The sequence below is a fragment of the Haliotis rubra genome, unplaced genomic scaffold (genome assembly GCF_003918875.1).
Source record: "Haliotis rubra isolate DU_JTF1 unplaced genomic scaffold, ASM391887v1 Scf28, whole genome shotgun sequence".
Taxonomy (NCBI): Eukaryota; Metazoa; Mollusca; class Gastropoda; order Lepetellida; family Haliotidae; genus Haliotis; species Haliotis rubra.
The window spans coordinates 1,155,809-1,178,466 of NW_025766891.1; the positions used below are offsets into that span (position 1 = coordinate 1,155,809).

Genomic DNA, 22,658 nt, shown 5'->3' on the forward strand with positions numbered 1-22,658 from the left:
TCGACATCAGGCATAATCAGTGAAACAGATCTGTGCAAATGGAATAATTCTATGGTAATGCCATAGTCTTGAAGTGACCTAAAATCGAAAGCTGATCGATGCAATTTTAAGCTATGTATTTTTCTCTAGGTCTTGCAGTCTCATGTCTTTTCTGACAGAAAATGATATAGAACTTTGATTCATATTCAACGTGACCTTGAAGAACAGGGCATACATATCTCACACTTTGACAGTAATGAGACATTGCCCCAGTGTCTGTCTAAGCTACTACAAAAATGGTAGGTAAATGTTATTTTGTGTGCGACCCAGTTACATTGCAGTGCACCAACTTGCTTGCATACGTAGGTAGGCAGGTACGTATCTGGGAAGGTAGACTGAGTGCTGAAGGTAGGCACATGAAGATAAGCACATCGTGTTGGTACATAGTTTGTTTGTTTGTTTGTTTATTATTTGCTGTTTGACGCCGCAATATTCACGCTATATGTTGGCGGTCTGTAAATAATCGAAGCTGGAGCAGACAATCCTGTGATCAGCATCATGAACATCGATCTACGCAGTTGGGATACGATGCCATATGTCAACCCAGTCAGCGAGCCTGACCATCCGATCCCGTTGGTTGCCTTTTACAACAAGCATGGATTGCTGAAGACCAATTCTAACCTGGATCTTCTGGAATCGGTAGATAGGCTGAGAGATATGGGTAGGTACGTACGTACCATGGAATGTAGGTTGTTACATGTACATGCACATACAGGTGGGTATGTATATATTTGGTCACCTGTCGCGTTTTCCGATTCATTTTGCACCTCCTTGTTAGGGATGCTGGTATCCGGCGACGTCGAAATCCAATGTAAAATGTATCAAGATTGATTGACGGTGGATCAGTTGTGGGGCGGTGGGGTAGCCTTGTGGTTAAAGCGTTGGCTCGTCACGCCGAAGACCCGGGTTCGAATCCCCACATGGGTACAATGCGTGAAGCCATGATGTTGCTGGAATAATGCTAAAAGCGGCGTAAAAATAAACTCAGTCAGTCAGTCAGTGGATCAGTTGTGATGTGGTGTGGAATCACCATGATAACGAACCTCCGATCAACCAATTCAGTATGGACCTCTTCGGTTGAAAGTAGATACTTTAGTGATGGGGGGCGGTGGGGTAGCCTAGTGGTTAAAGCGTTGGCTCGTCACGCCGAAGACCCGGGTTCGATTCCCCACATGGGCACAATGTGTTAGGCCCATTTCTGGTGTCCCCCCGCCGTGATATTGCTGGAATATTGCTAAAAGCGGCGTAAAACCATACTCAGTCAGTCAGTGATGGAAGAGACATTTTGAGCCCAGAGTACACGTTTGAGGCAGAATAGACACCTTGAGCACAGAGTGGACATGTTGGGGGCTGTGATAGACGTTTTGAGGTCGGAATACATACTGTAGACAAAATAGGCATTTGGGGGTCGGAACAGTTTTCTCTCGTCACGCAAAAGAGACCCGGGTTCGATTCCCACATGGGTACAATATGTGAAGCCCATTTCTGGTCCCCCCGTCGTGATATTGCTGGAATATTGCTGGAATATTGCTATCAGCGGCATGAAACCATACACAATCAATCAAAAGAAAAGGCCAACATTTCAATTATTCGCAAAAAAAATTCCAACGAAAATCCCAACGAGGATTTCCTGTAGTTCAATTCCCATCATGTGTATATGATTAGGTCATAAGCCTTCCCTTTCGCCCTGAAGTCGCATTGGACAATGTCCGTTGGATGATTTACAGCATGAGATTCGCGTACCCACCGATGGCGTGTGATTGCTTCTGACGAATTTAGCCCGACACTGTTCGATAGTGCTGGCTCCATTCTCTCCCGAATGTTTTTGAATGGCATTATTTGCTAAATTCATTCCACGGTGCCGGGGACACAGAATCAGAGAAAATAACTGCATTTTTATTTCGCGAAGTAAAGATATAAATTAGGGATGAATTGAGGGTTGATTCATCTGACAATAGTTGTCTGGCTTCCCTCTGCTTCTCTGGATCACTGAGGAGTCGGATGCTGACATTTACGTTGATGTGTTTTAGTTGTTAAAGATGCATGAGAACACCAATGCACGCAGGTGTCTAGACGCTAGTCTTACGCTACCTCCCTAGCGATGGAGTATGAGTGAGTATGGTTTTACGTCGCTTTTAGCAATATTCCAGCAATATCATGGCGGGGGACACCAGAAATGGGCTTCACACATTGCATCCAAGTAGAGAATCAAACCCGGGTCTTCGGCGTGACGAGCGAACGCTTTAACCACTAGGCTACCCCACCGCCCCTATAGTGATGGAACTATATAGAATGAACGTGTATGCTGGTACCATGTGTAATTACATACTACCTAGTCTGAACAGTACCCCCTATAGATTCAATCCAGTCGATTCAATAGTGACGCAGTCAGTGTTAGAATTGGTCTTCAGCAACCCATGCTTTTCGCAAGAGGCGACTAACGGGATCGGATGGTCAGGTTCGCTGACTTGGTGGACACATGTCAACATTGCCTCACGGCAGATCGATGTCATGGTGTTGATCATTTGCCTCACTCGATTACGGCAGAACTGGATGGCGTCACGCTGTCAATCACTACTATTGTCTGGTCCAGGCTCGATTATTTACATACGGCCATCGTGTAGTGCGGTGTTAAACAGCGAACAAAACGTGGAACATTATAAAGTATGTCAATGTTACTAGTGTCGCATGAATAGGGATACAGTGTTGATCGGATGATCGTCCAACATGGACGAATTCTTGAAACAAGTAAATCGAATGTTGTTTTATGCCACAGTTGGATAAATTCCAGATTTACGTCTTGGCCAGAAGACCGTGTCAAGGCATGTCTAAAGCTCCAGGCCATTTCAACAAGAATTCCACGTAGTCAACCGAGTTACCGAATCTTGCCAGTCCACATCTTTCAGTCGACCAATCTACACCAGCTCTAACCCGATAGGGGACGGTGGGGGTAGCCTGATGGTTAAAGCGTCCGCTCGTCACGCTGAAGACCCGGGTTCGATTCCCGACATCGGTACAATGTGTGAAGCCCATTTCTGGTGTCCCCCGCCGTGATATTGCTGGATTATTGCTAAAAGCGGCGAAAAATCATACTCACTCACTATTAACCGATACCCAAACCTTCACCGCTGAAGCCAATCCCGACAACAAAGGGAGATAATTGCCTTGGTTTACCGCCTCATACACAATTCAGTAGAGGTGAAATTGCTTTCAGGGTCGCGTTCATGATTAATGCTCTTTTATAGCACAGTGGTGGCACATGTGAATGTTTGTGCTGGTCTGGACTTCTCCAGTGCTTAACGGTTTAGATACTGTCACGACTAGACACTGTCAAGATTAGATACTACCACGGCTAGATACTGTCACGACTAGATACTGTCAAGATTAGATACAGCCACGGCTAGATACTGTCACGACTAGATACTGTCACGACTAGACAGTGTCAAGATTAGATACTGCCACGGCTAGATACTGTCACGACTAGCCACTGTCAAGATCAGATACTGCCACGGCTAGATATTGTCACGACTAGACACTGTCACGACTAGATACTTTGATGACTAGATACTTCCACGGCTAGACTGTCAAGACTAAATACTATCTCGTCGTCAATCAGTAGCCAGTATTGTTATCTTTTGCACTTCATCAGAGAGCTTGTCTCCCTGTAGGACGTCGTCAGAGTAATTTGCTTTGAAAAGAAAAGGCCAACGGATATCTGAAATAAACACTCAACTGTCGCTGACTGACTGCTCTTAATCTGTCACAGTTCCAGGTCTACTTTATCTACTGACAGATTGTGGACAAAAAGGAATAGTATACGAATAACAGATTATCTGTTTCACGGTTCCCACAATATCACGACAGGAGACGCGCCAGTCGTACCCATGTGGTCGATCCAACCCTCTTAGGCGCGAGGAGCGAAGGCTTTAAATTATTTCCCCATGGCATGAGCAAGGCAATAATATTTTTATAAAGATAAAGATGATCTTGTCATATTTTGGCCCATTGGCTCCTAGATTCTCTGGTATGGGTTCGAATCCAAGGTCAGAGTCGCTGCAAGGTCAGTCAGCACCATTTCCGCCATGTCGTAAATCAATCCTGTGACTGGCAGAAATATACAATACATATTCGATCTGTTCACCTCATCGCTTGGCTTCACACTCGACTCCTGCTGACGGTAGCTGATTGCACACTCGTTAATCAACTCGAAAGCAAATTCTAGTTCCATTTGTGACGAGAGTCCTTTTGGTAATGAATTTGATTCTGTCACGTGTCAACTACGAAGGTCAAGCTGAGGCCTTGAGGGGAAATATGATGTGACAGATTGGTTCACTTGCACTACTACAGTGTAGATGAATTAGGTATGTAATGACTGTCCATTCTCGAAAAGTTGTTTTGCGTACGTGACAATGGAAGGAGAGAGATCTTGATTAGGTATTGTGTATGTGACAATGGTAGTGACACATACGTAACAATGGTGATGGTTTTCTCTCTCTTTTGGCATTCATTACATTTAAATATTCAGTTTGCCACTGTTTGATGTAATACGACCATTTGTTTAGGGACATATGTCCAGTGGAAATGCTGACGGGCAACTGAAGGTATTTAAGCGCTACAGTTACCGTTGATTAGTCCCGTGTGAGTTAGATCCGGGAGATTATACTCTACAGCTTTTAGCAAAGCCAATCCCATTTGCTGGAAGACAATAATGCTCAGTTATAGATCCGGAATGAGTTCAGAAAAACAATATTTTAAAATTCATATGATGCGAAGAAATATTACGATGCTATTTTTTGTGTGACGATGTAACACATTCCGCGGTATTCTGTTTGCAAATTATTTCCATCTCTCCACTTTCGCCATTCGTGTTAATGCTCTTTTTCACCAAATAGATTCGAAAAGCACTTAACTGCGTGTACAGTGTGTGTGTGTTGTTGTACTTCTGGGACCCCACAGATGTTGATATAGGTCCGACTGCAACCCATCAGTGCCACAAATAGGCGTTGGGAAATGACCAAACTACAGGCGCAAAGGCCACGTTGCCATCGACAGTAGTGCCGCTCATATAATCAGATCACTCGAGATACATTAAAACTTCCACATACATAATGTGCTCGTTATGATAATGGTTTGTGTCAATGTCAATGGTGAGACCCGTGAAGATCCGGGTTAGAACTGGTCTTCAGTAACCCATGCTTGTCGTTACAGGCGACTAATGGGATCGGGTGGTCAGGCTCGGTGACCTGGTTGACAAATGTCATCGTATCCCAGTTGCGTAGATCGATGCTCATGCTGTTGATCACTGGATTGTCTGGTCCAGACTCGATTATTTACATACTGCCGCCATATAGCTTGAATATTGCTGAATGCGGCGTAAAACTAAACTCACTCACTGTGAATGTGACAATGCAGGTACTGGGCACTCTTACTTCTCCATGAGAAAGCAGTTCGACGCGCAATAAGGCTACGATTCCGTGTTTTGGCGACGTTAGATACCACAGCCGTCGGTGCAAGTGTGAATGGAATCAGATTGACGGCTATTAATTGCAAATGTGATGGATGAGACTATGGGATCAAAGGCCTAATTAAGATTTGATCATATCGTACCACAAGTCGCCCCAAGGCAACAGAGGCTGAGAACGCTACAGCAGGACCTCACGCGGACTGGAATTGATCAGGGATAGGTTCAATCCATACCATCAGATTGCATCTAGTGGGTGGGTAGCGAAACAAAAACATCCTTCAGAAGGTGGGCGAGCGAAATCAAACATGTCATCCGCATGTCAAAGTTTCCATGAACTCTTATTGAAAAGTGGCGTGGAGCTATGAGCGTATCAAATCGATCACAAACACAATTATCTATTTGAAGGCCTATCGGCCCACCTCTTGACAACCTGTTTGTAAGCGTGTTTTTCGCATGGAGAATTGTACGTGCGCATTCTCATTTGATGCTGCCTTACGTACTATGTTAAATAATAAATGAATAATAACATAGTCTCTTATATTGTCCTAACCCTTACACCTATGTGCTCAAACGCTCACAACAGTCAATAAATAGAGTTATTAACCAACATACTTCGATACGTAACAGGGGGCACTTTGTTCGAGAAAATACATGAAGATGAATCATGTAAACTTGAATCCTACTCGCAAATTCAGCATTCAGGGTGTAGGAGTTGTGAACAATTTCACGAGGGAGATTCAATCTATCCGCCAATAGGTCTATTCATCAAACCTTTGCTCCTGACAACCAAAGTTTCTTTTTATCTGTAGAAAGAAAACGGACTGCAAAAGGTTGGCATCAAAGAAACTTCTGCAATAATAATATTTTACACAAACAAGCTACGATTCAAAGTTGATCTATAGGGAATTCTATGTCCTGGACTGTTCGATAACAATCGATGTCACCAAGGGTAACTGATATCGATCTTGAGCACGGAGTAGAATTTGAGTATGGAGTAGAATTTGATCAATTTCAGATATTACCCGTATAGCAAAATACCAGCAATAGGACACCATTACACATTTTCCAAGACAACCCTTGTGGTCCCTCGGGGATCCTTATCTTTGTAATGGTCACGTGTTGGCAACACCATTGTCTCGAACAATGGATAAATCGATGTGTTTTGATGGCCCCTTGGGCTTCGTGTAGGCGATGTTTCATCGTGTGTTCAGAAAGGGGTCTCTCTTATCCGGACCTATCTGCAACAATTACAATTTCATCACAATTCATATTTAGATCTGGCTATCAATTATTCTTATAGGAACACTTCTAAGACCTGATATATTTCGGGGTTTCATCCCACATTAAGCTGACATATAATATAATCAGTTGACTGTCAAAAGCGGCGTTCAAGATTTTGGCAGATCAAGTTTTCAAGCGTATACTTCGAATTCGTTTAGCTCGTCATGTTGTCTTGTTCAAGGTCAAGCGTGGGAGGCAGATATTGTACAGTAGTGAATAATCTTCTAAATCCGTCGAACACCTGTTTCGGTAGTTCCACACCAGCTGCTTTTGATAGTCGCTTGTCGGGATCGTGGCGCAGTTCTGAAAGGTTGTCTCAATAAGGCAAAGATTCCACTGTCGTGACGTCACGGCATTACACTTACAACTAATACTATTGAACTAAACACATGCATAGAAGTAACACCCTTTGCTTTAATAACGCCACGCTCAAGATTTTACACAAATAGGATTGAATGACGACAGAACTCATGAATCGTTGATATGTAAGTCATGGCACGTCGATATCTGCTGTGAACATGGCAACAAGACATCATACGACGATCCGCTGGTGATTTTATTACATGTGCCAGAGGATTTTGAAAAACGACTTTTTAGAGAAGTGTATCACGATCTGGAACTGTTCATCGTCATTGGATGAGGCATGACTGGACGGATGAAGTGAGTTTGATATATACGTCCTGATGCGTCGGTATTTGTTGTTAACATGACATCATATACGACGATCCGCTTGAAGGGGATTATATAATAGATGGGGATTTTATTTTATGTGTCGGAGAATTTTGATAAACGTTTCTTAGAGAAGAGCATCACGATCTGGAACTGTTCATCGTCATTGGATGAGGCACATTAAGTTGGATGTTTGTTGCTGAGGAGACACCGTATGTAAGACATGGGCTTCAATCTGGAAACTTTCTGGAGATAAGTTTCCGGAGAAGAAGGAAAGGGGACAATAGACGAGGAGACACGAGAAGAAGGTGAAAGAAGGACGCTGTGGAAATGGTTAAGATGAGTGTGAGGATATAAGAGAAGAGCTCGAAGTGGCAAAGAAAATGAATAGATGCGAGAAGGCATCGGATAAGAAGAGAAGAGGATAAAGCTATTGGGAACATGAGTGACACTTTAACCAGTATTCCAGTGTGGAATGCCCGAGGTGCCTCAGATTGCAGACAGGTACCACTTGAACCCACGTATGTTGCCGACAAACTTAGAGACACAACCACCCGGGATTCGAATCCACAACGATAGGTCCATGGCGTCCCAAGAGGACAAATACTGCACAGCGGATTGACCCACCAAAACGACTGCCCATCCCTTAGGTTAAATCATCTTAATTAGGAGACAAAATGAAGAAGGTGAAGCTTGCATCCTGTGTTATTAGCGGTCTTTTCCATGACGCGAGTCAGTGTGTTTTGTATGTGTGTGATTGTGTGTAAACCTGCAGCCCAATCGCCATGGCGTGATTGCTGAGGTTTGCAGTTTGTTTCCCTGGTACGATGTTTCCAGTATTGCGGTAGTATTTTTCCCCAGGAAGCGAGCTTCTTTTAAGCCTATACATTTTAAAGAAATAACGGCATTCATCACACTATCGTTCATTTCAATTCATTGATTTTCCAGTTTTCCAGTTTGTTTCGTTAACACTGTATCCGTCCTTCCTACCGTGTGTGTGTGTGTGTGTGTGTGTGTGTGAGAGAGAGAGAGAGAGAGAGCCCAAATGCCATGGTATGTTTCCGGAGATTGATTTTCCAGTTTGATGGTATCTTACGTCCAGTAGTCCTTCCTCCGAAGCAAGTCATTGAGTGTGTTTTAGTACATCTGCATGCAACTGCTCCATGGCGTGACTCTGGACAAGCTTCCAAGCTTCAGGAAGAGCTCCCCGGGGTATCATTAGTTCCCACAGCCTGACTACATCTGCAGGAATATCCTCTTGTTTACTACCACTCTCAGTGTCTGTGATGCCGGGAGGCTGAACACAAATCAGACAAAGGAGGATTTGTGACAGCTTCCCATGAAAACAACAACATGGACGACAACAACGAACATTATTGTGCACTCATCTACGTTTCTGGTGATCCTCTTGTGACGCACATCAAAAGTCGCCATGACTCAGTTGTCTTAAGCCAGCCAAGGATATAGGACATAATCTCAATGTCAATGTTGATTTGTTGATGGTTCTGTGCTACAGGAGGTTACAGAAACGTGTGTCCAGCTAGTGAACTATCATTTCAAATCAGTAGACAAGTAACGATCCGGTGTAGAATTGGTCTTCAGAAACCCATGTTTGTCGTAAGAGGCGTCTAATGGGATCGGGTTGTCACAGGGGCGGATACAGCTTTTTGAAAAAGAGGGGTGGTAAACAATTGAGAAAACGGAGGGTGCACACTTCATTTTCACCCGAGTTTCAATGGTCATTTAATAAACTTTCAGGACAAAAAAGGGGAGGTGCGCACACCTGCAAACACACCCCCCCACCCCCCCGACCCCCCTCTGGATCCGCCTATGGGTTAGACTCGCTGACTTTGTTGGCACATGCCATCGTATTGCGTTGATCGACGCTCGTGCTGGTCCAGATTATTAACAAATCGCTGCCACATAGCTGGAATATTGCTGTGTGCGACGAACAAACAAACAAAAATAATTCAGCACAGTCTAGGGAAAGGCATCTAAAAGACCACTGCATTGAATTTATGTGCAACGCGTAAAGACGAAGGCCCCCCTCCGAGTCCTTCACTTGGAGGACATCGACTGCCCCAAAAGGTTCAACAGAAATCTGTCTGTTGCCTTTCAGGACCATTCACTTCCGACTGTGTTGAAAAATTACGTTCTTGCGAGCCAATTTTCGAGTCAGCATCATCTTGTTAGGATTCAGCCTTAACTTGTTGAGAGCCAGTACTGACTTGATGAGACCCAGTATAAATGTTTTGAGACCCAACATTACCCGACTTAGATTCAGTATTAACATAATTTGAATATTTGTATCCTTTCAGTGTTAACATGTTGATACTCCGATTTAATTTGTTCTCAGCTGTAATTGGTTTTGACAGAGAATTACCTGCTCGTGACCAAGACTGAGCAGTAACAGGAACACAGTACTAATTTTATGAGACTCGAGATTAACTTGTCAGTGTGAGCTTCTTTAGAACCTGGTCCATATGTTCTCATAGCACTCACATCTTGAGAGTTAGTTATAACTCGTGACTATTTTGTGTAAAGTCGTACAACTTATTCGTTCCTTCATCACAAGGGCGTTGGGATAGCCTGGTGGTTAAAACTGTTGCTCGTCACACCAAAGACCCGAGTTCGATTCCCCACATGGGAGCAATGTGCGAAACCCATTTCTGGTGTCCCAGTGATGTTGCTGGAATATTGAACACGGGGTAAAACTATGCTCACTCACTCCATCATCACTTCTCCTGATGCAGTAGTCTGCCGTCACTGACGGAGACAAGCTCCAGGCGTTATCCTCCCAATAAGACAGCCTACATTCTACACAGGCAGCAACAGTGTCAGTCTGCCGTCACTGACGGAGACAAGCTCCGGGTGTTATCCTCCCAATAAGACTGCCTACATTCTACACAGGCAGCAACAGTGTCAGTATGCCATCACTGGGAAGCCAGTCTCGTCCAGATGCTAATTGTATCTATGAGTCACACACCCCCGGGGGACAGGGGACAATTTGCTGGCTTTGGCCACAATCCCGTCACGTCGCCGGCTTAACCAGTAAAACAAGGCTCCCGCTAATCAACTAACTGCTAGCCTGTTTCAAACCCCAATGGGCTGATGACGTTCACGTGTGGTCATTCCGAGTCTCCCGTCGACTACATCAGATGTGAGGTTAATATGTATGCGGAGACTATTTGATATACCTGTATCGAGTGTGACATTTATTTCCTTGTTGCCTGAGGATATTGGCATTAAAGAGGAACCAAGCAGAGACCGTTTGACTGTCCAGACAGTTTGACTCAAATTGGTCAACTGCATGAGTCGATTTCATGACGTCAATTATTTGATTGTCTGATCCAGACTTGACTACTTACAGACCGCTGTCATACAGGTGGTGAGGTGAGGTGAGGTGAGGTGAGGTGAAGTGAGGTGAGGTGAAATTGGGTTTAACGTCATGCTTGAGAATATTTCGCTCATATGACGACGTGCATACGTGTGTATGTGTATGTGCCACTGCTTGTACTGGCCCAGACTGAAGCTGGTTTTATAGTGCCCACTGAGATACCATGCCGCAGTGAAGCATGAATACCCCACTCAGACACATTATACTGACTCCGAGCCGACCAGTCCTTGTTGTACCCATTAATGTCGAGCGCCAGACAGGGACCAACAAGTACCATATTTTAACGTCTTTTGGTATGACGCGGTCGGGGATCGAACCCGCGACCTTCCGTTCTCCGGGCGGACGCTCTAACCACTACACCACGGAGGCGGTCCGCTGTCATACAGCTGGAATAATGCCTATTGCTGCGTTAAACAACAAGCGAAAATGTTAAGTACTTGTATACTGACGAAGTTTTTGTTATATATCATATTCTATCACAGTATCATAAACAAAATCAGCTGTTTAATATATTTTATTCCTGTCGATAGCGAAACAACATTTATTTTACTATTTACTCATAATATTGACGTTCCATCTTTTTTCTTACACACTATTTTTCAATCAATCAATCAAATTATTCTCCATTTACTCTCATTTTCAATGAATGCATAACTATGTATCTATAAATATCTATCTATATTTTTATTCTAATGCATTAAATTTCCTAACCAAGCAGTTGGTTTTGCCTTTATGTTTACGTAAACACAAAAAGGGTCACCAGAAATGGGAATCACTCATTGTAACCATGTGGGGAATCGAACTCGGGTCTTCGGCGTGACGAGCGAACGCGTTAACCGCAAGGCTACCCCACCGCCCCTCATCGTTCACACCGAGACAGTATACAGAAAACTGATTAAAACAGAATCACTCACAATTCACCAACAGATGGAGCAGTGGAAGGCAGCAGCGTGTGTCTTCTCTCCTCTGTAAATTGCCCCCCTGGTAACACTGTTGTCCTCACACTGTGTAAACTTAAGATACTCATTAAACTGAAAAAGAAGACCCGTATTTTGAGAAAGCAATTTAAAGTTTTGATGGAATATTTTCTTGCATTATTGAGACGCCTCATGCTGTTAGGAATGTGTTGCTTCGCGGAAGAGTCTTTGAATATTTTTATACAGCTTAACATATTCATTTAACTTCAATTTCGATAAATAGTGGCAAAACGGACATTCCAGCTGTTTCACTCGTAAATGATCAAGTGGGGTGAAATAGGGTTTAACGTCGTACTTAAGAATATTTCGCTTATATGACGACGTGCATGCGTGTGTATGTGTGGCTGCTTGTACTAGCCCAGGCTTAAGCCGGTTTTATAGTGCTAGCTCACTGAGATATCATGCAGTAAAGCATGAATACCTCACTCAGACACATTATACTGACCAGTCCTTGTATCCATTAATGCCGAGCGCCAGGCAGGGACCAACAAGTACTATATTTTAACGTCTTTCGGTATCGAACCCGAGACCTTCCGCTCTCCGGGCGGACGCTGTAACAACTACACCACGGAGGCGGTCAAGTCCTGACCTAACCGACCATTGGTCGACAGCATGAACAACACTTTTGACGAGAGGCGGTGCGGTAGCGTTCGCCCGTCACGCAGAAGACCCGGGTTCGATTCCCCACATGGGTACATTGTGTGAAGCCCATTTCTGATGTCCCCTGCTGTGATATTGCTGGAATATTGCTAAAATGTTGCTAAAAGCAAATCCCAGTTTTCTCCGATTTCCAAAATGACTTGCACATCATCTTTTTCATGGGCTTAAATTACACCACCTGCAAGTTTGACTATGTGACGTCACTCACTCACCAACAGGGGATTTCTTTCCAATTCCTTCCTTTTTTCAACCTTAAGTGAATATTTCAAATGTGAATTAAAAAATTAAAAGCAAGATCAATACCCCATTGCAGAATACATGCCTCTTTATGTGCGTTAATACCTAATAATCGGGTACCAAAACCCGAAGTACAAAATCAGATAGTATTGGAATCGACAAGGTCTTAATCAAGGCTCAGTCACGAACACGTATGTTTAAAGAACGAAAAAGTACAATCTCTGCGTGAGCTCTTGGCAATTGAAAACAAGGGCAATAATCCAATTCATCCAGGATTTATAAGGCTTCATTCTCCTCGACATCATGTCTCAGATTGCCAGGCTTCTTGACGTAACGCTAGAGTCCTGATATAGCTGTGTATGGATACGGCTTTCAGAGGCTATGAAAGATTTATACGTTTTAAGCCTTATCATCAAATATTGACAGACACAAGACTTGTTTTTGTTACTGTGAGCGAGAGTTTTAACACGCCTCCTGGTTGTGTCTGTGGTTTGTAGACCAAAAGACATTTTACGTCATTTTATTGTTTTCATTATTTAACGGGGCGGTGTGGTAGCCTAGTGGTGAAAGCGTTGGCTCGTCACGCCAAAGACGCGGGTTCTCTTCCCCACATGGGTGCAATGTGTGAAGCCCATGTCTTGTGTCCCCCGCCGTGATATTGCTGGATTATTGCTAAAAGCGGCATAAAACTAAACTCACTCACTCAGTGTTTAAACCAACCGTGAAATTTAGAAACTGTTCTCTTTATATTTTCACATTTAACTGATTATTATCATATCGTGTCGGAAAACGTTGGTCACTAGTGGCATTCGACGTATTATTTGGACGTGTCATGTCAACCTATGACTTGGCCAACACTTGAAACAAAGGAGTGATGGCAACTTTATTCTTAGATATTGCATCATCCTTAAAAACTTACATAAAACATGGTATGTTACAATATGTCACGTGTATCGAGTTTCAAATTGAGGTAATTTGTCATATATGTAAAAGTTAGGATGTGTTTTAAGTTCTGGAAATCCTGGTGACACTCGAATCCTTGTAAATCACGGGATCTCCACAGGCAAGCATCTTCCGGAATGTATAGATTATTGTTCCACAATAATGTAATCTCTATTGGTACAATCTGTAAAGATCTGGTTTAGAACTGGTCTTCAGCAACCAATGCTTGTCGTTACAGGCGACTAACAGGATCGGGTGGTTAGGCTCGCTGACTTGGTTGACAAATGTCATCGTATCCCAATTACGTTGATCGATACTCATGATGTCAATCACTGGATTGTCTGGTCAAGACTCGATTATTTACAGACAGCCGCCATATAGCTGGAATATTGCTGAATGCGGCGTTGAACAGCTAACAATTGTTCTTGGTGTTTTGACACTGTATTGCGCAGATCGATGCTCATGCTGTTGATTACTGGGTTGACTGGTCCAGACTTGATAATTTACAGACCGCCGCCATATCGCTGGAATATTGTTGAGTTCGGCGTAAAACTAAACTCACTCACTCACTGTAATGATATACTGTCAACATTTGGTATGAAATGTGGTTAAACGTCTTCTTCAAGATCGTTGCGTTTATATACGTACATTAAGTGCATTAACGTGGGTGTGGCTACTGAACTAAGAACGTAGCTTTGTCGGTATTATAGTGCTGGGTATAAACCAACGAGATACCATGAGTCAGTTTAACATGCCAAACTCCAACACGGTATTCCGACTCCGAGCCGACCATTTCTATTTTAATGTCTTTCATTCACAGCGCCAAGGGTAACATCTTTTACCGTCATTTGGTATGACGTAGGACGGGATCGAACCCAGACCTTCCGTCTTACGGGCGGAACGCTATGTCCACGCGACCACGCATGAGATCTGTATGTACACAGACATGTGTAATTGTTATGTGCAACAAAATTCATCAAATTTAGCTATGAAAAAAATATGTTTAGGGGCCAAATAGGGTACCGACGTCGCCATCATGGCTAGGAAACGAGGAAAATAGAGTTATTGATCTGGGGCAGTTGTGTTCTTACACTATACGGCCACGGGTGGTCCAGTTGTCCGAGTGGTCATAACTCGCTGTGCGGAGCTGCGTCCACTGGGCCGCCAGAACCCCGTGATCGAACACCGGTTCCCCTCGATACGTGTTTGTCTGTGTCTGGGAACTCCACTATTTGGGGTTTTCCTCCAAAACGTCGTGATGTAACTGGAATACTGTTCAAGTCGGCGTTAAACCCAACTCACTCACTCACCCAGGGGCGGTGGGTAGCCTCGTGGTTAAAGCGTTCGATCGTCACGCAGAAGGCCCGGGTTCTATCCCCACATGGGTACAATGTGAAAAGGCCATTTCTGGTGTTCCCCGCCGTGATGTTGGAATATTGCTAAAAGCGGCGTAAAACCATTCCCTCTCTCACCCATGCCAGTTTGACATCGTTTATTTCAAGATGCACAGAACTCATTCTCTTACCAAAGTCAAGCAATTCAAGAAAAATATTCTGTGACGATGCAATTACGGAAACACCTTAATCTATCAGCTTCGTGATGTCTATAAAAGAAACCAATGCCGTTTCGAATAAAGAGATGTCAAATATAAAAATATCCTCTAATGTTACACCACGGTGTCGTAATGAAGCCATGATTTAAACTGAACGACACACAGTATCGATCGAGCCTGATGACAAATAGTCTTCAAAACGCATTCAGGCATCGAAGTCTTGGTGAAGACCATTGTCGCCTGTATGCTACTGTGGGCAGTGGTCGATGGGTCCATACTGTGACTGATATAATATACACAATCTCAGCGTGGGGTTATAATTAACTAGCTGATAAACATGCGTCATAACGACAGCTTATCGCGTTCCTGATCAAACCCGACTCCATCTTCCTGCTAATAATGAGAGAGAGATATGTCAGCTACTCAATCACTCAACAACGTGTGTGATGATGATGGTCGTGATGATGATGATGATAATGATGATGATGTTGATGATGATGTTTATGGCGGTGATGATTGTGGTGGTGATGATGATGATGATTATGGCGGTGATGATTGGTGATGATGTTGATAATGATGATAATGATGGTGGTGATGATGTTGTTGGTGATGATGGTGGTGGTGGTGATGATGATGATGGCGGTGGTGGTGATGGTAATGATGATGATGATGATGATGATGATGATGATGATGATGATGATGATGATGATTATGGCGGTGATTATGATGGTGTTGATAATGATGATAATGATGGTGGTGATGATGGTGGTGGTGGTGGTGGTGGTGGTGGTGATGATGATGATGATGATGATAATAATGATGATGATGATGGTGGTGGTGATGATGGTGATGGCGGTGGTGGTGATGATGATGATGATGATGATGTCATACTATGTAATTATTACTGCAATTATTATCAAAATTATTTATCCTTTATTTTGCACCATTAAACCAAAGCACGGCAATCATTTCTTAAAAGCACGAATTTGGTGGGCTGTAGGATGTAATTCATTCATTCATGTTGGTTGGTTGGCTGGTTGGTTGTATTGTAGGCTGGTTGGCTGGTCGGTTGTACTGTAGGCTGGTTGGCTGGTTGGTTTATGGATGATGCAGCAACATAGGCAGCTAGTATATACTACACATCAAAAGTTTAGACTCACTTAAAGCGCTCACTATATGTTATGTATATATACAGTATATATATATATGATTACATCGAAGATGAATTTCTCCACAAACCTAGGGGAACCATCTGCAAACCTTATGCAGATAAATTGTACGAGGATCATGCATAAGTTTTCTGAAAAAGCATGTGCAAATATCGTGCATGTGAACAGCTGCGTTTTGATGTAAAGTTTTGTTAAGTATTCGCCAATTTTCACTGAGACAATTTGTTCAACGTTACGAATTTGTTTTACAATACATCAGTTCATGTGTAAACAGTACCTTTAAACGGTATGGAATATTTAGCAAAATCTAGTTGTGAACAGTTGACTGAAGTAAGTGGCTACATTTACACTCGTGAGTCTAAACTTTTGATGGGTAGTATATCAACCGGTTCTGTTTGACGAAGTGATGTTTACGCCGATAGTTAGTGGTGCTGTTGCATATAAAGCTCCTAAAGCTCACGTGAAGCCAGATTGTTCTAACACACCGCTGCGTTGACCAGGCTCGGGCAGACACTTCCTAAAGCACTGAGACAAACTGGATCCATAGGTATGCTCTAGTGTCCATTAACATTGACACCTTTGGCACGATAGATGATTTTATCGTCACTGAAAGAACCTTTCAACAAATCCAATTGTTTCCAAATAATACATATCGACTGGTTATTTATAATTTTATTGTAACAAGCGAAATGGTTGAATGGTATATTAATTGCAGCCTTAATTACAATTGCTTTGTAGGGTTGTGGGATGGCCTAGTGGTTAAAAAGATCGCTTGTTAGAACGAAGAGCCTTGTTCGATTCTCCACATTGGTACAGTGTGTGAAGCCTTATTCTTGGGTCCCTCGCCGTGACATTGTGGGAATATTGCTTAAAGTGGTGTTAGACCATACTCACTCACTCAATCGCTTGGTTAGTGAAGGGGAGGTAACTCTTTTGGGTGCTGATAGTTCGCCAAATTAAAATCTACTTTAGTTTGAAATCAAATCTGAGCATCCGCGATTAGCTCGTGTCATTCCTGAAAAACCCGAAAGCAGTTTACGAGGTTACGATTATAATTATAGACCTAACAAAGGCGATGTCAGATAGATGTAAAATTTCATCACCATTCCTGACCAACTCGTGTTATTCCGGGACAAGCCGACTTGTCTTCATGGAGGTTACGGAAAGAGACGAGAAGTGACGACTGATCGCATCACGTTGAACCATAATCTGTCATACAGACCCTGAAACAAATATATCCAAGAAAGCCCATGCAAGTCTAAAATATGTAGCAAGTCTAGATTTCCACAGTTCAGTAAACGAAGAAGCCTCTAGGCTCCTTTTCGTTATATTTTACGATTATCTTGTTATGATTATTCTTTTATGAAAAATATGTTCATTTCAGAGACTAGGTATTCGTCTAGTCTAACCTCGTACTCTCGTTTCGTGTGTATAATTGTACTTGTTTTTTATCATGGGCTATATCAAACTGCTGAAATGTTATTAGGAGATTATTCCGAGAAAGAACGAAGCAGGAATGTCATTTCGATAAGGTGATTCGGTTTCTTCCTTCGAGCCATTTTATCTAGTAAATATGTCCACAACCGCATTACATGGGAAGAGACACCGCAAGACATTAATCACCAGCGCGCCAGACAGATTTTAACCTTCTGTAAAGACTCGGAGTATTTGGTTAGCTTGATCCCGACGGAGCAAAACATTGCTTTAAAAAATACCATGTGTGGTTCGCTTAACGTCACGATTCACACCACCTTCAGACAGTTCTCCCCTCGAGACAGCGTCAGTAACGTGGTAACCGGCAGTCGGGCACCTCTCCCCTGGCTGAAGACGTCGTGTACAATAGATGTTTCTCGCTTTGAAAACCTATTCCCATAAATTTTAATACAATATTTACTAAAAAGTTATTTATTCGTCGGAGCGCTGACATTTGCTGCAACTTGATTAAATATAAATATTTGCGTCATTTAATATTGAGTTTTATCATTCATTTTTTATATTACAGAGCGCGACCGTTATCTTATGTATGTGATGTTATTTGTTCTGTATCTTCATCTTTGTAGTGGAGGTTGCATTGTTTCGATGTTTTCTGTCAAAGACGTTGTCGTTTTGAAGTCTTCACATCCACTTGTACCGTCCTATGACGTCAGCGGTCAGACTAATTGCCCGTATGTCTGCCTGCTCGAGGTGACCGCTGTTCAGTTGCAGCTCAGGAAGATGTCATGTGATCGCTTCACTTACCTAATGATACCCAAAGGACTTTGCGTGACGTCATATGTGTGAGCCCACAGTCGACGATATGTCGGCTTTGAAAAACGGAAATGATAGAGTAACGCGAGCTAGCTCACATTTCATAAACAGTGTAGACAGGCGCTTTTTGGTAGCAGTGCGAGACAAATATTATGAGAAGGTGCATGGTCAGCAAATATTTAAGAAAGATTATGTGAAGCGGAATAGTCTCAAGGGGCAAGTTCAAGATCAATTCCTGTATGTACAGAATTTCAAAAGTTGGGAGAAAGCCGTAAACGCCATTAGATACATGTAAAATGAAAATGTATAGTATTAAGGTGTGTGTGTGTAACTTTTGTACCCGTGCTTTCCTCTCAAGGGGGAGAGACATCATAGCATAGCTTTTAGCTCCTATGGAAATTCAGTATAGTTTTACCACGCACTATTCGGCAATATCACGGCGGGGGACACCATGTTGTAACCAAGTGGGGAATCTAACCCGGGTTTTCAGCTTGGCGGGCAAACGCTCTGAAAATTTGGCACTCTTATGAAAAGCATATATTGAGCATTAAATACCAATTAGGCACTGTGCCCGAGAGACTTGAAACAGTATTAAATACATAGAATTATCAGTAATTTTCCGCAACACGTTATTAATCATTGATAGCATAACGCACTAAGGTCGCAAAGCTGGCGGCGGAGAGTAGTTGGATGGTCTTAACATATAGCATGATTATTGAAAGGGTTTTGTTGCTTTAGCTGGTAAGTTGTACAATGAGTTTTAAGGGGTCGGTCTGGTCTTGCACTGAATGACATATATATCCCTTTCCCATTGGTTCTTAAATTTCTCTTGTTTAGAACTTCCTGCCATCGTCTACCTATAGAAGTAGGTAGGTGGCACAAAATTCCACTTGAAGAAATAAGTGTAACCTCTGCGACACGTGTGATGTTGGCGATGAATTTCATTACATTCTTCTCTGTCCTTTCTTCAAACATCATCGGAAAACTTATGTCCCAAACCATTTTGTTAAAAATCCCAATGTGTTAAAATGTTATCGAAGTGTTCTATTGTAAACAAATAAGTGCTTTAAAAAGACTATGTATATTCTGTAATACCATCATGAAAATTGTACAATCTTCCATGTAAACCATCCCGCCATTCTATGTACTCTTAACTGTAAACCCGTGAAGGTCCGGGTTAGAATATTGATCTTCAGTAACCCATGCTTGTCGTACGAGGCGACTAACGGGATCGGGTGGTCAGGCGCGCTGACTTGGTTGACACATGTCATCGGTTCCCAATTGCGCAGATCGATGCTCCTGCTGTTGATCACTTGATTGTCTGGTCCAGACTCGATTATTTACAGACCTGCGCCATATAGTTGGAATACTGCTGGGTGCGGCGTAAAACTAAACTCACTCACTTAACTGTATATTTTTACCTCTTCTGCCGAGTATCACGACGTGAGCATAATAAAAGTTCTGTCAACTCAGATACGTGACTGTGTTCACCACAGTTCAGCAAATAGTAACAATGCACCTGGTTGGTTGAAACATTAATGCAAGCTTCCAGCGCATTGGCAACCTGGGTTGTATGTTCCTCAGGGAGCTGAAAATGCAATATGAATGCATATTGCTCAGCAGTCCAAGGTAATGACACGTCATCTACTCAGATCATGTTTTATCACATTCGTTTCTCTATCCGATTTCAAACGACATAAATGTATTCATGCACGACACCGTAATGGAAATATAACGCCATATTTCTGGACAATAGCTCCAAGTAAATTAACACATACCCACCCGAGGCTCGCTTTATACAACACACGAACATTTACCCTCAGGTTACATGTGTTCCATATGAGAAGAAGATGACATGACGTGAATAAATGATATTCCCATTGGTTGCCTTTTGTGAATGTTTTCACCGAGTCTGCAATGTATTAACACCCCTGGGCGAAAGACATCGATGTATGATGATAATGGATTAATAATATGTGATTGAAATCTAACATCCCGTCGTGGGATTCGGGTATTATCGGTTCTTTTGTCCCGATTGATGTTCCAATTGATGGGATGGGTGTAAAAATATTTTTTTCCTGTTGTCAATATGCCAGAGTGTGAAATAAATGCCTGCCTGGAAGCCGTGGTTACTTTATTTTCTGTCCGGCTAGTGAAAATACAACCCATGTAACTGGACTAGGTAGGTGAATTTTCATGTCGGATTTTCGTCAAAGGTGTATACGTTTGAAGCCTGTATCATATCGGACTTTCCTCCCACGTTAAACAGACCCGACCTGAAGTTACTGGAACGCTCTTCAAATCGGTCTTAAATCCAATTCACTCACTCACAGATAATATTTCATTATTAAGATATCCGAAAGGGGGACTATCCCTAAAAGTTGATCCTTGACAAAAAAAGGTAGAGTTCTGATTTCTGGATTGTCGTGCAAGATTACCATGCTTAGTACGATACCCTGGTGCTACTTCTGCGTGGGACAAAACCCTGTTTGACACTGACATTTCAGAATAACTGAAACCAGAACAACAGAATTCTTCTTGCATTTGGTAGTCATCATCTTAAAGTTGGCCGTCTGATAGATATCGATGAAACGTTATTTACCTCCCACTGCCAAACGCTGTCTTCCGTTCTGTGCTATTTCTATCGATGTCGGATGTCCACGGTGTCTCATAGTCCTCCCCAAGGCTCTGAATTGATACCGGTCATTTAGCAATTAAAATAACATCCAACACATGCATCTGTTTACCCGTGCTTCTTTAGGCGATTACTTGACCTGCCTTTGCACGTATTTATGACGTATGTCACCGGTGAGGAAGGGTAGCTCACCTTTTCATTAACATCTGACATCTGACAGAAACCCATGCTTATGAAATGGTCGGAATCGTGCTGTGGGCATTGCTCTAAACTAAGATTTCTTATGATCACGTAAATGGTTTGTTGCTTGTGGTGTATACGACCCGTGGAGATCCGGGTTAGATTTGGTAGTCAGTAACCCATACTTGTCGTAATAGGCAACTAACGGGATCGGGTGGTCAGTCTCGCTGACTTGGTTGACACATGTCATCGTATCCCAATTGTGTAGATCGATGTTCATTCTGTTGATCACTTGATTGTCTGGTCCAGATTTCATTATTTACAGACCGGCGCCATATAGCTGGAATATTGCTGAATGCGTCGTAAAACTAACTCACTCACTCATGGTGGTGTATACTTTACAGATTGTTTGAGTTATATAAGGAATAAGGTGCTTACAAGGACGTTGCGCCTGGTTCTAGATGCAGCACATACTTGAATATCAAGGGTTGTGTGTCTCATTCTTTTCCATGACTACAATTGACACATTCGTCAACGTAGATTCATTCAGGTCGAATGACACGATGCCAAAAACAGACGTTGAATAAATTTAGACTGCTGTGTTCATGATTGAAACACGTGGCAGTAGCTTCCGTATTAGACTGTGTGTCGTCTCAAATCGTAATGTCTTATGACGAATGGTTTTTCTCTTTCCCTTACCGATAAAACGAAACTACAGTTTCCAGAATAATATTAAAGCAAGTGAAATGGTTTGACACCGTTTTAGCAACATTTCAGCAATAGCACGGAGGGAGACACTAGAAAAATTCTTCACACATTGTACCCATGTGGGGAATCGAATCTGTGCCATCGGAGTGACGAGCGAACGCTTTAACCACCGAGCTACCCCAACGCTCCTGTAACCATGTCTGGGGCGGTGGGGTAGCCTAATGGTTAAAGCGTTCGCTCTTCACACCGGAGACCCGGGTTCGATTCCCCACATGGACAAAATGTGTGAAGCCCATTTCTGGTGTCCCCCGCCGTGATATTGCTGGAATATTGCTAAAAGCGGCGTAGAACCAAACTCACTCACTCACTGTAACCATGTCTGATTCGGTTGAAGATGTCAATTTGATTATGATCCATGATATACGTACGGAAGTCCATTTCTGATGGCAATTTATGGATATTGTTTAAAAACCGCTAAAAAGTATACCAATCACTACGAAT

General features: G+C 42.7%; 1 protein-coding gene across 3 annotated transcripts in view; it reads left to right on the forward strand.

Moving 5' to 3' along the window:
• The window catches only part of LOC124281122, a 74,528-nt gene that overhangs the window by 29,790 nt on the left and 22,080 nt on the right, over positions 1 to 22,658 (forward strand). Inside the window, exon 1 of one of the 3 annotated variants that reach the window (XM_046717138.1) lies at positions 14,802 to 14,805. The exons of the other annotated variants lie outside the window; for them this stretch is intronic. The gene's annotated coding sequence lies outside the window, so the exon portion shown is untranslated. Of the gene's footprint in view, positions 1 to 14,801; positions 14,806 to 22,658 lie in introns of those variants that run through there. 3 annotated transcript variants of the gene reach the window in all.